This window comes from Drosophila navojoa, unplaced genomic scaffold (genome assembly GCF_054131105.1).
Source record: "Drosophila navojoa isolate 15081-1374.11 unplaced genomic scaffold, UAZ_NAV_1.0 NAV_Backbone_160, whole genome shotgun sequence".
NCBI lineage: Eukaryota > Metazoa > Arthropoda > Insecta > Diptera > Drosophilidae > Drosophila > Drosophila navojoa.
In genome coordinates, this window is record NW_028301771.1 from 7796 (window position 1) to 31346 (window position 23551).

A 23551-nucleotide genomic window follows, 5' to 3' on the forward strand; every position below is an offset into this window, starting at 1 on the left:
TCCCGAACAACTAGACACTATCGTCCGCTTCATTTACCGGAGTGCACTAGGGATTATTCTCTGCACAGTGCGTTTCATGTTCTTAGTGTTAATTTTAATAAATATTATCACGTTTTTTCCTTAGAGCTCTCTCTTCCTAAAATAAACAGTTTGCTATTAGCTTATCTTAGGGAAATCACTCACAATGCCCAGGCATAAGCATTGGTATACATTTTCGTAGTTAATGTTGTGTAGTGATTTCTCAATTCTATCCTATATTCTATTCTGTGCTCTTGCTTTACTCTTTTCTTTTTACTATTTTTAATTTTTTTTTATTTTATTTTTTTTTTATTATTAGCTTTTCTTGCAACTTCTTTTAATACCGTACTTTTTCTTTTTCTGTACTAATTCTTATTTATTACATTTTTTCTTTTTATACCCTGAACCCATTGAAAATGGGAAATCAGGGTATAATGCTGTTAAGTATGTATGTTTATGTTTTATGTAAAGTATGTTTTGTTAAAAGTATGTAACAGGCAGAAGGAGGCGTGGCAGACCCCACAAAGTATATATATTCTTGATCAGGGCGACGAGCTGAGTCGATTTGGCCCTGTCCGTCTGTCTGTCCGTCCGTCCGTATGTATGAACGCGTCGATCTCAGAAGATATAAGAGCTAGAGACTAGAAATTTTGTTCCTAGGTCCGTGTATATCACGCGCATATCAAGTATATCACTAAGAATCGATAACTGCTTCCGATATTTTATTATCGATTAAAAACCTTAACGGAAGCTGGTTATTTATTTATATCTTCTACACCTTTAGAGCTAGAGCTTTCATATGTAGATTCATGTGTATTTTATATAATTTCGGTTTTTGTTAAAACTTACCCCCCACCCCTAAATTCGACTCCTCACCTTTGTAAAAGGCGTATTTCAAGACTAGAAACTTGTTCTTTGGAATGTACACACATTTAAACATTATGTTTACATTCTAGACGCTTGCAGACTTTTTGCTCTAACAAATCACGAAGTTGATCTTCAGCCACTGTAGGTCGAGCGTTTGATCCCAATTGAGACTTGAGACTTGAAATTTGTTTTCCTAGGTCCGTGTATATCACGCGCATATCAAGTATATCACTAAGAATCGATAACTGCTTCCGATATTTTATTATCGATTAAAAACCTTATCGGAAGCTGGTTATTTATTTATATCTTCTTCACCTTTAGAGCTAGAGCTTTCAAATTTTATATGTAGATTCATGTGTATTTTATATACTTTCGGATTTGTTAAAATTTACCCCCCACCCCTAAATTCGACCCCTCACCCTCACTTTTGTTAAAGGCGTATTTCAAGACTAGAGACTTGTGCTTTGGAATGTACACATATTTAAACATTATGTTTATATTCTGAAAGTTTCATTAAGATCGTACGTCTAGAAATTAAATTATTCAACAATTAAGTTCTCATAATATTGCTTACATTGCAGCGCAGTCGCTGCTTACTGCGCAGTTGGCAGAGCGAGTTATACTACGTGCGTGTTTATGTATGTTTGGCCAAAAGAAATGTAGAGTGAGTAGAATATCAGATTGGAGGGTTCAGGGTATCTCCTAGTCGAGCAGTCTCGACTAGAGTTTTCTTACTTGTTTTTTGTTTATTTTTGTTTTTATTTTTTTATTTTAAGAATTATTTATTTTATATGTAGTTAATAAATCTACATTTAATATTTTTTTCTAAGTTTTCTTACTAACTCTTCTTTTTATAGCATCATTAGTTTCACTGACCATATTTGGCTGTGAGACGTGGGCATAGCTGGCCGGACTGGCAAATAAAATACCCCCATCGGGTCGGTGTTACTATTGATATTATATCCTGTACTTTGTTTAGGCTTTTTTTTTAATTTAATTTGACTCTCGTTTTTGTCAATAGCTTTAAGAAATAAATAAATAGTATCCACAGGCAAGTGAAATACTTGGCTACTCTCAGTCTAGCTATTTCATCGGATATTAGAGGAAGTGGAAACTTATCAGTCACTGTATTTTCATTCAATTCTCTGTAGTCAACTGAACCATTCTTCTTTTTTACTAAATTTACATTACATTATACTCTAACAGCTCTTGAACTTTAGCTCGAAGTAATTCTCGTTCGTTAGGAATAAATCGATAAGGTCGTCTTTGTACAGTCTTAGTTGGTTCGATTAAGCGAATAGTCATCTCTCCTGTGTTTATACGAGTACAATAAATACAATAAACTGTTTTCTGTACTTTTCTAATAACTTAAGCAATTGGTTTTTCTCTTCTTCTCATAAATCTGTGCATACATTTTCAAAATCATATTCATAGGCTTTTTCAGAACAAATGTTAACTGTTTTGTCTTTTACAAATTCGACACCTGCACATGATACTATAGCGATATACCCTTGAGTTATGGAACCTTAATATAGGATGTGAACAAATAAGTTGCTTTAACTTTTCAAATGCTTCGATGAAACTTGGATCTTTTGTATTTATTTTAGTATTTTTCTTTAAATATTTTGTTATTGGTTGTGCTACTTTTGCGTAATCTTTAATAAATTTTCTGTAGAAACCTGTTATGCCAAAAAAACTTTTTATCTCCTTTTCTGTTTTTGGTAAAGGTAACTTTTCTATTATGGCTATTTTGTTTGGATTTGGTTTAATACCTTCTTTGGTTAAGATATGACCTAAAAATTCTGTCTCCTTCTTCATGAAGTTACATTTATCGATTTGAATCTTTAAATTCTTATCCTCTAATACTTTAAATATTTCGTTGATGGCTTGAACATGCTCTTGCAACGATGTGCTAAAAATAAGTATATCGTCCAAATATACGACACATTTTTTTGTTAATAAAGTCTCTTAAGATTTCATTCATTAGTCTTTGAAAAGTGGCGAGGGCATTTTTCAACCCAAATGGCATTCTAATAAATTCATATAAGCCATGCGGCCTAACAAAGGCAGTTTTCTTTCTGTCTTCCTCTTTTACTAAAATTTGATGGTAGCCTTTTTGCTAAATCTATTGTTGTGAAGTGCTGGGCTCTTCCGAGTTTATCAAGAATTGAATTAATATTAGGAATCGGAAATTTATCGTCGATGGTTATTTCGTTAAGTTTTCTATAATCTATTACAATGCGAAATTTTTGTTGTTTTGAATTGTCTAACTTTTTTGGTATTACTAAAAGTGGGCTCGAATATCTTGAATTGCTTTTTCTAATAATTCCCTGTTCTTCCATTTCTTTTATCTGTTTTCAGACTTCTTCCTCATGCTGTGGTGGGTATCTATATAGCTTTGAATTAAGTTGTTCATCTGTAGTTGTCCTTATTTCATAGTACTCTCTATAGTACTCTCTAATGCATAGATTTCTTCATATTGATATGGCTTATTTATTATACGGTTTTCTTTGTGATTTAATGTTAAACTGTTTTTTTCAATGTTAATAACTGCACTCAAAATTTGTAGAAGGCCTATACCTATAATAAAGTTATACTTCCTTCCCTTTAGTGGGGCTAACTTCCAGCGGACTCTAGCGTTGTTTGGTAAATTGAATTCTCTAGGTGCTGTTGTATGAATTTCATACTCTATTATGTCCTTACTATTAATTGTGCTACATGAATGATATGGGTTTATTCAGCTTAATCTTTGTGTGCCCATTAATTTGGTTGTTTACTTGCTCCTGTATCTATTAATGCTATATATCTATGTTTATCGATGTTAAGTTCTAATAATGGTAGGCATTCCGAGGCTGCTTCATAAAAAAAACTGTATTATTAACCTCTGCCTGGTCGTAGTCATTTTTTGTTTCTTGGAAACTGTTTGTATCTTGCTTTGTTTCTAGGTTTTCTATTTCCATGGGTTCTGAATTCCTTGACCTATACTGTTTTGACTGTTGTGAAATTGTTTGCTGATTGTTTTGGTTATTGTTTTGACCACTTTGTGGTTGATAATAAGATTGCTTGTTATTGTTATAATTTTGTTGATAATATTGTTGCTTTTTGTTATAATTTTGTTGATGGGTATTTTCGTTTTTGTAGTTATGATTTTTCTTGCTAGACTCAGCCTCAGCGTTATACCTATTGGGTTTACTTTTCTTATATTGAAATCTAATACAACTATTTTCGTATCTACGTAACATCATTATTTTTAGAATTTCATTTAAATTTCGTTCTTCGTATATTTTATCAAGTAAAGTGCCTTGGCCTGTCCTTGGATTGTTTTGATGAAGATTGTCCTAGTGGCCTCTCGTCTTAGTCCAGAGTCCTCCACTCCTTGGAGAAGGTACTCCACGCTGCTGAAGAACGAGTTAATTGATATATCACCAGTTCCCGTGAACGTTGCCAAATAATTGATGTTTTGAAACAATCGTTCCTTCTGAGCCGCATTGATGTTTCCTTGAAGCGTGACGTAAGCTTGATGTAGCTCCTCTAGTTGCCGCTCCTTGTTGATCAACTGCTCATATAATTGCTGCGATGACATTTGTGGGTTAGCTTGTGCCATCCTGCTTTTGTCGTAATATGCTGCTCTCTTTTCTTTTTTTGTTGCCAGCGTTGAGATGTACTTTTTTTTTTTTTTTTTTTTTTTAAATTGGTCAACTTATTTGTAGTTTGACCTTTTTTTTCTATTTATAAAAATTGTCAACTTATTTTTAGTTTGACTTTTATTTTATAATGATCGATTTATAAATTTGTCGACCTAGTTTTAGTTCGCATTTATCACAGAATCCTTTTTTTTTTTTTAAAGGATCCTACCTGCTGCGCCAATTTTGTTTTGAGTTCTTTATTTTTGAAATTAAATAACAAGGTTCAACTTCTTCAGTTAAGTCTCAGATTAGAACTGACTTTATTCAAATGCTGCTAGTCTATTCGAGCGACATAGCAACTTTTTTATTTCACAATGTTGCTAGACATTTCTTCATAATTTTTTATTTCACAATGTATCTAGACATTTCTTCATAATTTTAATTTCACAATGTTGTTAGACATTTCATTATCACAAACATGCAACATTTAGGTATGGACTTTCTCTCTTAGTGATGACAAATCGCTTAAAATTATGCTTATATCGATTACATAATTACATACATAACTCGCGCTCTAGCACAGTCATCGTCTACTAGAGATCATATTCTTTCCTTACTCAGTATCGATAACAATCATCGTCGCACTTACCCAACACAACCCTGAGCCACACATTTACTGACGTTACACCATTTTAGTGTTGCATTATCCCAATCTGATCAAGCATAGAACAACACTGAACACACAACAGAACCACTAACCAGAAAACACATAGACCGGACACGTAGTGCAAAGCGTTTTGCACACTTATTTTCGAGCATTGGTTCCCAGACCGTTCGTATTTGCTCGGCTCCTCACTTTTTAGGCTTGTGCTACGAAAATATGGGAACACAAAATCATTTCTCTTCATGTGCTCGACCGAGATGGTCGATTGTTAAACAAAAGATCCTTCTATGCTAAATGTTTCCCATGCTCTCTCTCTCTCTCTCGATGCTCTCTGCTCTCTCATATGTATGTGTATATGTGTGTATGCATGTGAGCATAAGCAGCAGCTCTGAGCTTCCAGCTCACGGAACTTGAAATTTCTTCGCAGCAAGAACCCATACCTTCCCTTCTGTGTGAAGAGTATACCGAACTTATCAAAACCGTTTGCCAAGCTCGTACAAAATCTGTATATGTGTTTTCGATATTATTTGTGCAAAGGGTATGAAAGCGTTGGTGCTCATAGTGAAAATGTTTTCGCGACGAATGTGCACGCACACAGTCTCCCTTGCTACATGTACTATGAGCATTTGTATGCCTGTGTGCGAAGCTCTTGATGCCAAACGGCATCACTTTCCACTGATAAAGCCCCTTTCCTGGCACCGTGAATGCCGTCAGTGGTCTGCTGGCCTTCTCCATGGGTATCTGCCAATACCCATCCTTCAAATCCAGGCAGCTGATGTAGCGCGCCTCTCGCAGCTGATCCAAAATGTGATGCACTCGCGGCAAAGGGTATGCATCCTTAATGGATCTGCTGTTCAGCTGTCGAAAATCCACACATAGCCGCCACTTCCCATTCTTCTTGCGAACCATGACAATCGGTGCGCTATGTGGGCTCTTTGAGGGCTCAATGCAGCCTTTGGCCAGCAGCTCATCTCCGCCTGTATTTTTGGATTTTTGGGGAAGTAGCGCTGTTTTATGGGCCTGTTGTCCTGCATCTTGATCCGGTGCTCCGTGATCGTGGTGGTGCCTTTCACATGCTGGAACTTCTCCAGCTCACACCTCAGAAAAGCGTCCACCTCTGGGACTTTGTGCATAAGCGTTGGCAGTTCCATGTTCGGCTCCACTGGCGTCTCTGGGCTCGCCTCCACGCTGGCTACAGCCACGGACAGCTTCTCCTCTGACTGTCCGCTCAGTGTCAAGACACCGCACTCCAGTGTGGTGCCCATGCTAGTTAAGAAATCCCAGCCCAGCACCAGATCGTAGATCACTCCTGGCAGAATCAGCAACGGGATCTGGCTTTGCTGATTCCCCAGGCTGATCGTCGTCTCCAGCTGCGAGTCCACATGACTACAACTGCCGTCCGCTAACCGTATGCGCCGCCGTGTTGCACGCACCTTGCCCACTCCTCTGAGCCTGTCAGCAAGCTTTTCACTTATAAAGCTGCTTGTGGCTCCCGTGTCGATCGTGGCTTTTTGTTGGGTGGCTTCAATGGCCACAATCTCTGTCATCTGGCTGCCTTCGTCCTGAAGACGGCCGCTGCTCCCGCTCGCCCCTGGATGGCGGGTGCCGCTGTTCGTTTCCCGACTGGCAACAGGCAACCTTTCTCACCCCAATGCGCCCGCACTGCCAGCAGAAATCCAGAGCCTTGTTGCGGCACGTAAAAGAGCGGTGCCCCTCCTGGCCACACAGTCGGCATGTCCTGGCTGGATTCGGGATGTGTGTTCTTGCTCCGGTTGCGCCTGTCCTTGGCGCAGGAAGAGGCTTCGCCTCATTCTCCATGCGTCGTCCATGGCCATAAATCCTGTCCGGCCCGGCCGTGGCTGTTGCCGCAACCTTTCGCGGTCCTTCTCCAGCTCCTGGAACTCGTCTGCCAGAAGCATCAATTCCGCCAGATTATGGATTTGATACGCGCGGGCGCAGGCACACAGATCAGGCAGACTGTTATTATAGATGCGCTTCATCTCATGGTCTGCTCCATAGCGCAGAGGCCGCATGAGAGTCTGCATCTCCACCATGTAGACCTTGAAGCTCTCGTCTACCATTTGCCTCCGGCGTTTGACGTCGTCCTCCAGCTTCTCCAGGTAGCCTCTGGGCAAGAAGAACTCCTGGAAGCTGCGCACAAACGTCGCCCACGGCGTCCAGTGCCTGTTGTTGGCCACGTACCACCTCAAGGCCATGCCTTTCAGCAGCTCTGGCATCGCCCTCGGGATCATGTCCAGATCCAGGCCATATGTGTCCGCCGACCACTCCACCTGCTCCAAGAACTCCAAAGGCTTTGTGGTGCCATTAAAGCGAAAGCTCCACTATCGCACTTGTTTGGCCACCTTTGGATATTCTTGGGCTGTGCTGCCGAGTCCTCGTGGCCTTATTTCCGGTTGCGGGGTGGATGTGGCACACAGAGCCGCGCCACATGCGCCAGCTCTGTCTCCATGTCGTCGTCAACTACAGCGGTCGTTGCCTCATCCCTCAGTGAGGCACGGCGTCCATGTAGTCGTCTCAGCTCGGTGATCCTCAGTGAGTAAGGAATGCTATCTTCATTCCTCTAAACCCACTCGCCAAACTGCCTCCGCATAGCGTCCAGTGTGCCTAACAAGCTCACTCCGAACTCGTCACCATAACTCAACACTTCATCCTTTTTCAATTATATACCCACGCTCGCACCATAGGCACAATTTCTAATTAAACTCTTATCGCAGGTCCCCCGGGACGATTCGGGAAACGCCAGGACTTCGGTCTGTAAATGCAGGCCTCTCCTACTATCCCACTTGCTCACAGCACAACACTAGCTTTGTTTCACTCACAAACACTTCTCTTGCGCACGGCTACGTGAACTTACTCAGATGTGCAGGCCTCGCTTAAGCCGCTGATATGCACCGATGTCCTGATCGGTGCCGCTGATGATGCTGGTTGCCTCTTTCTTTGTCGCAAGGATTCCCACTGGATGTGCTTGCTGTTCCCACGATGTCCTTGCTGTTCCCACGATGTCTTGGCTGTCCTTTGAAGTCCTGGGAGTCCTGATTTACCACTCGCGTTGACTTTCACGGCACTCTGACTTTCACTAATCACTTTTCACTCGTTTGATCATAATCTCTTCTTATCTAATCATCTGATCCTTTAATCTTTTTTTCGTATGGAGCCGCCGGTAGCCTTTTATAGCCCAGACACAGGCCCTGCTTCGGGTGGTAAAGGGGCCTGTTCGGCTCTGGAGCGGGGCCTTTCAGCCGCTCGTGCCCACAAAAACGGTAAAGTGGCGTGATCTGGGTGACGCCACTTTCCCGCCAAATTGCGTGGCAGCCTCCCATTGGCGGAAGTACCGTTGGTGCACCTCGGCTAACGGTCACCGATGATCGTCGTGCGTGCGACGCGAACCCATTGCTGAATCTGTAGGAGCGAAAGAGACCACCTCTAACAGGACTTTGAAACAGTGCGAGGGTCGCTCCTTTAGTATTCGCGTCGCTGTGTGGAGCAACATGTATATGCATATAAACGCACAGCAAATGCGTACGTTCATATACATTAATACGTGCATACCTATATTGCTCCTCACTATATATATTTAGATCTTCTATATCTATATATATAAAAGAGAGTTATAACTCGAGATCTGCTGGACCTATTTTCATGGTTTTTGATTTGTTGGATTTGTCTCCGCTACGAGTATGATAGTATATCTTAAAAATACTGAAAATATTTGACGAATACTTGAAAATCGCGGCTTTTTCCCTAAAGATTCAATTTTCTATTCATACTCAGTAAGCTTGATAACAGTGACAGTTTTCGGTCATGCTCTCATATTATACAATAGTATAGAAGTAAATAAACAAATGTAGTCAGTCAGTCTACCGCACAGCCTCAGGCGAACCTGACTATTCATAAAAAAAGCATATTTGATCAAAATAATACGCGTGCATACAGAAGCTAAATATCTCGAAAGTTCAGGTATTTGTTTGTCTCAAACATAAATATGTGTAAATTATTTATATTTATATTTCTCGATTGTTTTATGTGGTTTTGTGCGGGGGCATATTCAGTATTACTATTAATAACAAGTAAGAAGACTCTAGTCGAGACTGCTCGACTAGGAGATACCCTGAACCCTTCAAGTTGATATTCTTATCATTCTGCACTTCTTTTATGCACGCACACATACATACACAAGCATCCACCCTCACGCGCCCGCGCTCTGCTAACTGCGCAGTAAGCAGCGACTGCGCTTGGGCTGCGCTGCAGTGTGGGCAATAGTACGAGAATTTATTTGATGAATAACTTTTTTTGTAGACATGCAATCTTAATGAAATTTTCAGAGCGTAATCATACGGTCAAAATGTGTGTACATTCTAAAGCACAAGTCTCTAGTACTTGAAATACGTTTTTTGCTAATTGGGGGCGAAGGGGGCGTGGTATCCAAAATCTGTTGATTACAAAATGTTTGTATTCATCATATATATATACACAGTAAATCTGAAGTCTCTATGTCTAATAGTATTCCAATGAGGCTCAAAAAACAAAATCAATTTTTCGATTATTCTCGATAAAAAAAGTTATCGGATGAGTTATCGAAAAAATAAAGCAAACTCGTACTGCGTATGGTATACACGAGTATGCACAAAAAATTTCAGCTCTCTAGCTCTTATTTCTTCTGAGATCTCGGCGTTCATACGGAAGGACGGACGGACAGACGGACAGGGCTATATCGACTCAGCTCATCGTGCTGATCAAGAATATATATACTTTGTGGGGTCTGCAATTAGGCAACGGAATATCGCGAGTCAATTATCTGACGAAGAACGACAAATCACCCGAGAAAGGCGCCGCGTTAAAATTGCCATTGATTTTCGCAACTAACTGTACGTGCAAGATCCGAAATTGCTGTAGCAATTGCTTCTGGAATAGCGACCACATTGTTAGACGGATGCCCTACGGCGTCAAAATTGCCATTAAATTTCAAGCTACTGAACAACCGACATGTAACATTTCATTTCATAGTAGCATCAAAAATTATCATATGGGACGAATGCACAATGGCGCACAAACGCGCATTGGAAGCACTAGACCGAGCATTAAAAGATCTGCGCAATGACTCGAGATGTTTTGGTGGTTCAATGATTTTATTAACTGGCGATCTGAACGATCTATCTGCTGATGATTTCAGCAATTGCTGAATATATTCCTGTTGACGAATCGAGTGGCTTGACTTCATTTCCTCAAAATTTTTGCTATTTTGTCTCATTAAACGATGAGCTTATCAACAAAGTATTTCCGAATTTTGGCGGCTAAAAATAAAGATGACCTTAATTTTATAATTCACAATAAAATCGTTGGTACTCTGTATTCATTCAAATCTATCGACTGTGTAACAAACGAAGAAGAAGCCACTAATTATCCAACTGAATTTTTGAACTCCTTGGATGTGCCTGGTTTACCACCGCACAATTTACAACTGAAGGTTGGCTCGGTAGTTATCATGCTTAAAAATTTTAACCAAGCAAAACTGTGCACTGACACGCGTTTGGTGATCAGAAAACTGATGAGCAATGTGATTTGTGGCCTCAATCTAGAAAATGCTTGTTTTTCTCATGGTCAATTGTACGTGGCATGCTCACGTGTTGGCAAACCATCCGCATTATTTGTTCTTGCACCTGACCAAAAAACAAAGAATGTCGTTTACAACTTTCATTTCCGCAAAATCAAGCAGTTACAGCTCATGCACAAAAGCTATGCACCTTTGACATTGGTTTGTCTTTGAAGCCGAGACTACGAATCGAAGCTTCTGCTCTCGTCCTTCCAAAACTTGCCGGTAAACTCCCTTCATCTCCAATTCCGCAACTCTTATTGAACCAGCTGCCGAATATTCAGCTAGCTGATCCCGAGTTCTAGACGAGTTCGGAAATTCCTTCCAGTGCCGCGTATGCCTAGGAGCCCATGGACTCCGAAACTGCCAGCGTTTTCTGGGCCTTTCAGAGAAAAAACGGATGCGTGCGGTACTTATATATGAGTACTGCACGAACTGCTTGGCTCACGAGAACTCCGGCCAGAATCACCACACGCTCCTGCATCTCCAGGACGGCCTTGATCCGCACACCAAGAGGTCCTCAACTTCGAACGCGACGTCTTAATTTGCAATCCTTGCAAGGGGGGGGGAGTATGTTAATGCCAGATCCCATTAACAAGAATTGCTCCTCCCGCAACACACGTTATGTTATTAACAGCACTCTATTGACAAAACTAGAGTAAACTAAAATTAAATATTTTTATTTGCCAGTCCAGCCAGCTATGCCCCACTTCACAGCTAAATGTGAGACTATGAAAAGACACTGTTAAAATAGAAAACTTGAAATAAGATATTAAAAGAGCTTAAATGTAGTTAATCTAATTAAAATTATAATAAATCTTAACGTAAAGGTATTAGTAAGAAAGAAGGATTGTAGTACAAATATTGTAAGAAATAGTGAAAAGAGCATAAGAAATAAAAATAAATGAGCTAAACAAGAGAAAGAAAAAGGTATATCGGATAGGATTGAGAAATCACTACACAACATTGGCAACGAACTGTATGACAGTGCTTATGTCTGAGTATTCCCTAAGGTAAGTTAATAGAAGAAATTTTATTTTAGGAAGAGAGAGCTCTAATACGTGATAATATTTACTGACTGCAAAGAATAATCCGTAGTGCACACAGCTAAATGAAGCGGACGATAATGTCTAGTTGTTCGGGATGAAAGCGAAATGCCTACTATGGTAAGACGTTAATCGTACATTACTGTCCCAGCTAAGATCCCTTAAGGCAAAGAGAAGAAACTGTTTTTAAGCCGATTCGATACGATCCTGATATAGTCTATGCCATACAACTGAGCAATACTCTAAGATGGGAAGCACAACGTTTAATAATGCCAAACACACTTTTGGCTTCATTTATGATGGTAGAAATATGAAGATTAAAATTAAGTTTACAGTCGAAAAAAAAAAAAAAAAACACCAGGATCTTTGACTGTGAAGAAGCGTTTTAAGGAAATTGTATTAATTTTATAGTCAACAATATAAGGAGTTGTACGACTGAAAGTCATTGTCATACACTTTGAGCAATTTTTGTGCAATTGGTTTACCACACACCAACGTTGAAATGCATTAAAGTCATCTTGAAGGTGTAGATGCCCATTTGCACTGGAGTATGGAAGGCAAAGTCGTAGAATATGAGATACAGCTAGGAAGGTCATTCATAAAAAAGGGAAAAGAGTAATGGACCCAAATGGCTACCCTGAGGTACACCAGACGAAACAAAGTTAAATTTAGAACTAGCTATTCTCAGATGTTCCCTTTAAATAGTATAAAATCCAGGACACGAATGTAGGGAAAATCCCAAACGTTCCAGCTTTAGAATTAGTATTTGATGATGTACGGAGTCCAATGCTTTACTGAAGTCAATATAAATAACAGTTTGCATTTTTGTAGAAAAAATGTCATTGACAAGCTAAGTAAATTCTAGTATTTATTTTATTTTAGAAGATAGATTTTGAACAAAACTCATGCTGAGACGGTGAAATAATCGATTTGCAAAAATGTTGCAAGAGATAATCTGCACTCCGACTCATATAAAGGGAACCAGTCTGTTAATGAGCAAATCGTGAGTAATGAGCACAAGATCTAGTGTGCGATTTAGATGATTATAAATAGAGTTAATCTGAAACAGAGACAGGTTAATCGATTCATCAAAAAGATAGTGATCAATTGTCGGTATACAGAAATTTGCATTACAAGTAGCTGACCAAGAAATAGAGTAAATCTGAAACAGAGACAGGTTAAACAATTCATCAAAAAGATAGTGATCAATTGTCGGAATAAAGTAATTTATATTACAAGTTGCTGACCAAGAAGTGTTGGGGATGTTAAAATCCCCCAACACAGGTAGCAAGTCTTTATCATTCACATGTTCATAAACTTTTTAATACAATTAATATGTTGAGCATAAACTTGTATATCAGAAGAGGGAGGGATATAAAAACAATGAGCACGATGGAAGAGTTAATTTAACCCCTAAAATCACCGCATCATGAAGGGACGAAAAGGTAAACAATTCGGAGAGGATACTGGACTGACACACCACCACCTCTGCGCATTGAACGATAGTCTATAAGTAGTGAAATTACTTGAAAGGATATATAATGAATATTATTACTTAGCACTGTTTCAGTGAATGCAATAATGTAGAAGAATAGACTTTTCAGTTTAGAATTTAAGATACGTACATTTTGATAAATCATTGAAAATGAGAAATCTGGGTGTAATGGTTTTGTTAAAATGTATGTAACAGGCAGAAGGAGGCGTGGCAGACCCCTCAAAGTGTATATATTCTTGATCAGGGCGACGAGCTGAGTCGATTTAGCCGTCCGTCTGTCTGTCCGTCCGTCCGTATGTGTGAACGCGTCGATTACAGAAGATATAAGAGCTAGAGACTTCAATTTTTTTAAATGTCGGTATATTGCGCGCGCATATCGAGTTTATCACTAAAAAATGATAACTCAATCTAATATTTTTTTTATCGATAAAAAACCTTTTCGAAAATCAGTTACATCTTTAAAGCTAGAGTGTCCAAATCCATCCTCTCACCATCATCTTTGTAAAATTCGTATATCAAATACTAGAGACTTGTGCTTCGGTATACACATACATTTAAGCATTATGATTACGTTCTGAAAGTTTCATTACGATCATACGTCAAGAACTTATATAGCACTTTTTGAGGTCATTAGTATAGAAGAAAACAATAATAAAAAAATTATACAAAATAAAAATAAACAAGTAAGAAAACTCTAGTCGAGAGCGCTCGACTAGATACTACCCTGAACCAAACTAATAAAAAAGCACATTTAGTATGGTTCAAATTTCAATTTCGATGTATCTAAAAATATAAATGAAATAGAAAACTCATTTAATTAAATATATAAAAACTTTGAAACAATTAAAAAAAAAGAATTACGACACGTTCTGGGTTTGACCCCCGGGACCTCGTGATCAAGCGCCGCGCTTTCTACCTTGACGCCACCCTTCTGTTCTGATTTTCAATGTCAAAACTGAAATAGATTCATGATTACGTTCTGAAAGTTTCATTACGATCGTACGTCTAGAAATTAAATTATTCAACAAATAAGTTCTCATTATATTGCCAACACTGCAGCGCAACCCAAGTGCAATAGGTTATAAATTTATATCTCCTACATTTTTAGAGCTATAGTCTCCAAATTACAAAAAAAAATTAAAAATATATTCCAATGCATTTTATACAATTTCGGTTTTTGTTATATTTTGGATACCGGCTCCAAATTCACCAGAATCCCCAGTGAAGGTCAGATGCTAATATAGCTAATTGTGAATGATTTAACATGTTTTTTTTTTAAATGCCAAATATTCAATAGAATATGTAGATCATATGCTGAAAGTTTCATTAAATTCGGTTTAGTCAATCGACGTTAAAAAATAACAAAATGTTTGGCTAATTAACAAACGCACGTGCTGCAGCAACAGCAGTTTTCCAATACGTGTGCACACATACATTCAAACATCTTCTAGCACATTCTTAGAATCACATCAGCAGTTAGTTTCGTTTAGTTCTGCTAGATGGCGTTGCATCAGTGAATCTATTTCAGTTTTGACATTGCAAATAATAATAGAGGAGTGGCGTCATGGTAGAGGGCGCGGTGCTCGATCGCGAGGTCTCTGGTTCAAATCCTGCTGGGCGTATTGTAGTTTTCTTTTAATTGCTTCAAAATTTTTATATATTTGATTAAATTTCTCTTATATTTTTTCAAAACTCGAAATTTAAATTTTAAAAATACTATATGTATGTTTTTATTAGATTTGGTAGATGGCGCTGTAGCAGTGAATCTATTTCAGTTTTGACATTGAAAACCAGAACAGAAGGGTGGCGTCAAGGTAGAAAGCGCGGCGCTTGATCACGAGGTATCTTGTTCAAACCCAGAGCGTGTCGTAATTCTTTTTTTTAATTTATATTTTTAAATACATCGAAATTGAAATTTGAACCATACTAAATGTGCTTTTCTATTAGTTTGGTTCAGGGTAGTATCTAGTCGAGCGCTCTCGACTAGAGTTTTCTTACTTGTTCTTTTTTTTTTTTTTTTTTTTAAATTGGTCAACTTATTTGTAGTTTGACTTTTATTTTATAATGATCGATATATAAATTTGTCGACTTATTTTTAGTTCGCATTTATCACAGAATCCTTTAAAAAAAAAAAAAAAGGATCCTACCGGCTGCGCCAATTTTGTTTTGAGTTCTTTATTTTTGAAATTGAATAACAAGGTTCAACTTCTTCAGCTAAGTCTCAGATTAGAACTGACTTTATTCAAATGTTGCTAGGCTATTCGAGCGACATAGCATCATAATTTTTAATTTCACAATGTTGCTAGACATTTCTGACACCAGCTTAGTAGCATAGCTATTTTCTTCATAATTTTAATTTCACAATGCTGCTAGACATCATCATCATCATCACAAACCTGCAACATTTAGGTATGGACTTTCTCTCTTAGTGATGACAAATCGCTTAAAATTATGCTTATATCGATTACATAATTACATACTTAACTCGCTCTCCTCAGCCCGTGTCCCTGCGCATGTATATGCACGTATATGCATATAAATGCACAGCAAATACGTACGTTCATATACATTAATACGTGCATACCTATATTGCTCCTCACACTCCCCTTTTGCGTTGCTCCGTTTTACGCTGCTCCATTGTGTGCTGAACGCCGCTGTTAACGCCTTCAGCTGCATTTCCGCTTACCGCTGGGAATGCTGTATTCTGCCCGTAAGTGAATGGAGTTCAATATTTTTTTTAATTTTCAACAAAATTACAAATATATCAGGCCGGGCATCTTTTCCTCTATGCCGCTTGATCTGATAGCCTGCCGCTGCCAATGCTCACGCCGGGCGCTGCTGCAAACTCGCCTGTAGGTTTTGCAGCCCCCGGTGGCTTGGCGAATGTGCTCGCGGCAATGGCCATTTCGCCCATTTGGCGCATGCTGTCCCTCGCCGCTGAAGACGTCTCTCTGCCGGTTCCTGCTGCTCCTTGGACCCTTGGGGATGCTCCGGTGGGGTACTGCAGTCATTCCATGCACTGCTGCTAGGAGATCGGGCCACAGACGTCGTTTGCAATTGGACACCGGTGTCGAGTCTTTGGTGTCGGTACTCTTGTTGGCCAATCCTCTTTCGCGCACAGCTCACAGCGAAGTCGCTGGCCAAAGTTCCGTAGCCGGTGGAGCCAGTTGCGTGGCAGGCGTCTGCAACCACAGTCTCCCAGCAAGCAGCCACAAGCCCGACTGCATGCCCTGCGTATATGGGTTGCCACCGCTGCATCTGACCACGCCGGGCGCTCCTACAAAACTCAGTCCCCGGTGGCTTTGGCACTCGTGCGGCGGCCACCTGCCCTATCCATTATTTCTAGGTAAAAAATTGTTTAAAGCTATGTTGATCAGGTTGGGATACACTCTGATTAATTTATTAATCGGATTTTCATTCAAACACCTTATGGTAAACGACATTCTTTGTTTTTTGGTTAGGTGCAAGAACAAATAATGCGGATGGTTTGCCAACACGTGAGCATGCCACGTACAATTGACCATGAGAAAAACACGCATTTTCTAGATTGAGGCCACAAATAGTCAAAGATTGGCCCTGTGATTTGTTGATCGTCATGGCGAAGGCAAGATGAATCGGGAATTGAATGCGTTTAAACTCAAAGGGCATATCGGCTGGGATCATCGGAATCCTAGGAATGAGAACTTCCTAAATTTCCTTTGAATATCGACGCGTGAATCACATTGCTCATCAGTTTTCTGATCACCAAACGCGTGCCAGTGCACAGTTTTGGTTGGTTTAATTTTTTAAGCATGATAACTACCGAGCCAACCCTCAGTTGTAAATTGTGCGGTGGTAAACCAGGCACATCCAAGGAGTTCAAAAATTCAGTTGGATAATTAGTGGCTTCTTCTTCGTTTGTTACACAGTCGATAGATTTGAATGAATACAGAGTACCAACGATTTTATTGTGAATTATAAAATTAAGGTCATCTTTATTTTTAGCCGCCAAAATTCGGAAATACTTTGTTGATAAGCTCATCGTACAAAATAGCAAAAACTTTGAGGAAATGAAGTCAAGCCACTCGATTCGTCAACAGGAATATATTCAGCAATTGCTGAAATCATCAGCAGATAGATCGTTCAGATCGCCAGTTAATAAAATCATTGAACCACCAAAACATCTCGAGTCATTGCGCACATCTTTTAATGCTCGATCTAGTGCTTCTAATGCGCGTTTGTGCGCCATTGTGCATTCGTCCCATATGATAATTTTTGATGCTACTAAAACTTTGGCATTGCAGAGTGTTTTGAAATGTTACATGTCGGTTGTTCAGTAGCTTGAAATTTAATGGCAATTTTGACGCTGAGTGAGCCGTACGGCATCCGTACAGTTAGTTGCCAAAATCAATGGCAATTTTAACGCGGCGCCTTTCTCGGGCGATTTCTCGTTCTTCGTCAGATAATTGACTCGCGATATTCCGTTGCCTAATTGCATCATGGGTCCGCCGGGAAAGATTAGATCTTCTAGGACGCGAAATTTGTATTAATAGTAATACTGAATATGCCCCCGCACAAAACCACATAAAACAATCGAGAAATATAAATATAAATAATTTACACATATGTGTGTTTGAGACAAAGAAATACCTGAACTTTCGAGATATTTAGCTTCTGTATGCACGCGTATTATTTTTATCAAAAATGCTTTTTTTTATGAATAGTCAGGTTCGCCTGAGGATGTGCGGTAGACTGACTGACTACATTTGTTTATTTACTTCTATACTATTGTATAATATGAGAGCATGACCGAAAACTGTCACTGTTATCAAGCCTACTGAGTATGAATATAAAATTGAATCTTTAGGGAAAAAACCGCGATTTTCAAGTATTCGTCAAATTTTTTCAGTATTTTTAAGATATACTCTCCTACTCGAAGCGGAGACAAATCCAACAAATCAAAAATCATGAAAATTGGTCCAGCAGATCTCGAGTTATAAGTGTAGGAACACTTTTCACAACTCTCTTTTATATATATATAGATATAGAAGATCTAAATATATATAGTGAGGAGCAATATAGGTATGCACGTATTAATGTATATGAACGTACGTATTTTCTGTGCGTTTATATGCATATACGTGCATATACATGTTGCTCCACACAGCGGCGCGAATACTAAAGGAGCGACCCTCGCACTGGAAAGGGGGTCAAAGGCCTGTTAGAGGTGGTCTCTTTCGCTCCTACAGATTCAGCAATGGGTTCGCGTCGCACGCACGACGATCATCGGTGACCGTTAGCCGAGGTGCACCAACGGTACTTCCGCCAATGGGAGGCTGCCACGCAATTTGGCGGGAAAGTGGCGTCACCCAGATCACGCCACTTTACCGTTTCTGTGGGCACTAGCGGCTGAAAGGCCCCGCTCCAGAGCCGAACAGGCCCCTTTACCACCCGAAGCAGGGCCTGTGTCTGGGCTATAAAAATTCTGTTGGCAGTGCGTGCGCATTGGAGTGAGAACGTTTGCCTGTTGCCAGTCGGGAAACGAACAGCGGCACCCGCCATCCAGGGGCGAGCGGGGACAGCGGCCAGGAGCCCCCAGGCGCTAGTGGGCCGTCTTCAGGACGAAGGCAGCCAGATGACAGCGATTGTGGCCATTGGAGCCACCCAACAAAAAGCCACGATCGACACTGGAGCCACAAGCTGCTTTATAAGCGAAAAGCTTGCTGACAGGCTCAGAGGAGTGGGCGTGGTGCGTGCAACACGGCGGCGCATACGCTTAGCGGACGGCAGTTGCAGTCATGTGGACTCGCAGCTGGAGACGACGATCAGCCTGGGGAATCAGCAAAGCCAAATCCCGTTGCTGATTCTCCCAGGAATGATCGACGATCTGGTGCTGGGCTGGGATTTCTTGGCCAGCGTGGGCACCACACTGGAGTGCGGTGGCTTGACACTGAGCGGACAGTCAGAGGAGAAGCTGTCCGTGGCTGTGGCCAGCGTGGAGGCGAGCCCAGAGACGCCAGTGGAGGCGAACATGGAGCAGCCAACGCCTATGCACAAGGACCCAGAGGTGGATGCTTTTCTGAGGCATGAGCTGGAGAAGTTCCAGCATGTGAAAGGCACCACCACGATCATGGAGCACCGGATCAAGATGAAGGACAACAGGCCCATAAAGCAGCGCTATTTCCCCAAAAATCCAAAAATGCAGGCGGAGATCAACCGGCAGGTGGATGAGCTGCTGACCAAAGGCTGCATCGAGCCCTCAAAGAGCCCACATAGCGTGCCGATTGTCATGGTTCGCAAGAAGAATGGGAAGTGGCGGCTGTGTGGATTTTCGAGCAGCAGATCCAGTAAAGATGCATACCCGTTGCCGCGTGTGCCTCACATTTACGGAAGCTCAGGCCATACCTGGAAGGCTACAAATTTGTAGTGGTCACTGACCATATGGCTCTGAAGTGGCTCAATTCTATCGAGAGCCCAACGGGAAGGATTGCCAGATGGGCATCGAGATTCGCTACAGGAAGGGCAAGCAGAATGTGGTAGCAGACGTGCTCTCACGGCAGCCTCTGGGAGAGGAGCCGTGCCGTTTGGTCAAGAGCAAGGAGCTGCCAGCTGGGACAGGATGTCGCTGGCTCACCAAGCTTCGGCAGGACATAAAGAAGGCGCCACACAAGTTTCCAGACTATATGGAAGAGTCTGGAAACTTATATCGGCACATCCCGCATCAAGCCGGCCACGAGGATGTGGCTGCATGGAAGTTGTGCATGCCGGCGGACTGGCGCAAACATGTTCTGGAGGAGAACCACGACGCAGCCACCGCTGGCCACCTTGGGAGCCGAAAAACGATCGCTCGGGTGGCAGCGCGGTATTACTGGCCAGGTATGTACCGGGACGTGAGAGCATACGTACAGCGCTGCGAAGTGTGTCAGCGATAGAAGCCCAGTCAGCTGCAAGCTGCTGGGCAAATGCTGACACAGGTGCCCGAAGAGCCATAGGCATCAGTTTGTGCCGATTTTGTTGGCCCTCTGCCGAGATCAAAGCATGGGAACACTATGCTTTTGGTTTTCATTGATCGCTTTTCGAAATGGACGTAGATGGTGCGGTGTGCGAATAGCGCGGCTCTCCAAAAGGCATTTCGAGAGCGGATCTTGGCGCGGTTCGGCACGCCAAAGGTGCTCATTACTGACAATGGCACCCAATTCAATTCAATGGAGGAGCTCGGGGTGCGTCACCAGTTAACAACACTATACACACCTCAGAAGAATCCCACTGAGAGGGCCAACAGAACAGTGAAGATGATGACTGCGCAGTTCGCTGGAGGTGACCAGAGATGCTGGGACGACGCATTGCCGGAGTTGACGTTGGCGGTCAACAGCAGCGTGTCAGCATCCACAGGGTATTCGGCCGCCTTCATCACTCAGGGACGAGGACCCGGCTCCCAAATCACTGTTCGACGCGCAAACAATCGGCACAGGCCAGGAAGCACAGAGCCCAATGGAGAGAGCCGATAAGATACGTGAAGCGTTTGAGATAGTGCGTCGAAACCTGGAGAAAGCTGGACAGGATCAGGCGCGGCATTATAACCTACGGAGGCGGCAGTGGAAGCCTGCGGTAGGTAACAAGGTGTGGGCAAAGGAACGCCACTTGTCGAATGCCGCATAGGGATTTGCAGCAAAACTGGCACCACGCTATGGAGGCCCTTATATAGTGGCCAGCTTTGTGTCACCAGTCATCTGCCGGATCAGGTCGGAAGCCGATAAGCGGACCAGGACGGCGCATGTGGCGGATCTCAAGCCGTGGAGAGGAGACACGGGTGCGCATTAAAGCTGTTTCGTTTTTTTTTTTTTCCAAAAAAAAAGGGAGTGATTACACAGCGAAGTGTATTTCTTCTAATGTAAGCGCAAAAAGAAGAAGAAAAAACACTGCAGAAACAAAAAAAAAATTTGCGAATTGCATCTGTTGCTGGAAAATTACAGTTGCCACCGGGAAAATTACGGTATATTGGGTGCGCAACAACAATGTGTTTGAACTGCGCGCGTACGACAGCAAGCAGCGTACAGTACTGCACCGAAAAACTTAGCTGCCAGTGCATGCGCAATGCACTATGCACAGATGCAACAACAAAGCAGTGCAAGTGCAAGCAGTACCCACCTGCAGTGTATGCGCCCTTGGCAACAGCGCGCGCAGCCGAAATTATATTTTCGAACAAAAAGCGAGAGCGGAAAACAAAAACAAACCGCACGCATTCCAGGCAAAAAGTTGCTGCACACCCACACCCACAGCGAGGCGAGAGCAAGCGAGAGAAGGCCAGGGTCAAGGGACTACGTCGGCTACTCAGCGATCGCTAGCGCACGAAGTTTAAGTGAGCGACAACTAAAACCGCCAACAACAAAGCGCACAGACAACTAAAATCGCCAACAACAAAACGCGACGAAACATATAAAACAGCCAACAACAAAACACACAGCGGCATATAAAACGATCGCTAGCAAAGAAATGCCAACAACAATGCACCGCCAATAACAATACTACGCGGCAGAAGAGCTTGCATTTGGATGTTCGGCTAGAAGGGCTATGTATGCGTGTGCCGATGGGAGTGTGGGAAAACGGTATCTGGGCAGTACCGTAGCCTGTCTGGAATTCCGCCATAAGGCGACGAAGGCTAGAGTGGACCCGTTATGTGCTGCCGCCTAAGCAGCGGCGCGCGGCAGCATAGGGTATAAAATGGGCATGTGGCCATTAGGCCGGGTTTCTCTTTTGGATGAGTTACCAGAGTGGACCGACGGCGCTCGAGTGCGCTGTCCACATGCCATCAAGTGTCCGAGTGAGGACGAGGAGCACGCAGCCATAAGTTGGGTTGCCCGTTGGGAGTGGGTCATCATCGATGCCTGCCACGCGACGAATTCATCCGGTTGTCCGTGCTGAGACGTAGGCGCATTTTGCCGGCCGAATCCTCGCGCACTGGTCAGCGTTTTGCTGTGAGCTGTGCGCGAATGAGGAGTCAGCCGCAAAATGTTAGTCGGCGTCAAAGTTCGGCACCCGTGGCAGTTGCGAACGACATCGATGTGGCCAACTCCCAACAACAATCCAGAATTTGGTCTTCAGCGCCGTAACGAAGACACTGGACCAACTAAAAGAGCAGTTGCTATTGTGGACGCCTTCAGCAGAAACGGAGAGGACGGCGAGGGATGTGGGAAGGCAGGTGGCCGCCGCACGAGTGCTAAAGCCACCGGGGACTACAAAACCAACAGGCGACTTTTGTAGGAGCGCCCGGCGTGGGCAGAGGCAGTGGCGGCAACCCATATACGCGGGGCATGCAGTCGGGCATGTGGCTGCTTGCTGGGAGAGTGTGGTTGCAGACGCCTGCCACGCAACTGGCTCCACCGGCTGCGGAACTTTGGGTGTCGACAAAGCTTGGCAACCGATCCTCGCGCACTGGCCAGCGACTTCGCTGTGAGCTGTGCGCGAAAGAGGATTGACCAACAAGCGTACCGACACCAAAGACGCGACACCGGTGACCAACTGCGAACGACGTCTGTGGCCCGATCTCCTAGCAGCAGTGCATGGAATGACTGCAGTACCCCACCGGAGCATCCCCAAGGGTCCAAGAGAGACGTCTCCAACGGCGAGGGACAGCATGCGCCAAATGGTTGAAATGGTCATTGCAGCGCGCACATGAGCCAATGCCACCGGTGGCTGCAAAACCGACGGGAGAGTTTGGCCCGGCGTGGGCGTTGGCAGCGGCAGGCCATCAGGTCAAGGGGCATGGAGGAAAGAAAAATAATATTTTTGTGTAATTTTGTTGAAAATTAAAAAAAATATTAACTGCATTCACTTACGGAGACGGGCGCCTAACTCAAACACGATGGTCTCGTGTTTTCCCGAAGGAAGAGGGGAGTGTGAGGAGCAATATAGGTATGTACGTATTAATGTATATGAACATACGTATTTTCTGTGCGTTTATATGCATATACGTGCATATACATGTTGCGCCACACAGCGACGCGAATACTGTAGGAGCGACCCTCCCAATGGAAAGGGGGTCAAAGTCCTGTTAGAGGCGGTCTCTTTCGCTCCTACAGATTCAGCAATGGGTTCGCGTCGCACGCACGACGATCATCGGTGACCGTTAGCCGAGGTGCCGTTCGTGCCGGGTGATAGTAGTGGACACTTTTACTCGCAGGGCATCAACAATACTTCGGTCAATGGGAGGCTGCCACGCAATTTGGCGGGAAAGTGGCGTCACCT

The 23551-nt window shown here is 42.6% G+C and overlaps 1 pseudogene; it reads left to right on the top strand.

Annotated features, from left to right (window-relative positions):
• Window positions 1-13261: 13261 nt before the first annotated feature.
• Window positions 13262-21197, top strand: LOC149090454 (uncharacterized; annotated as a pseudogene).
• Window positions 21198-23551: the final 2354 nt, after the last annotated feature.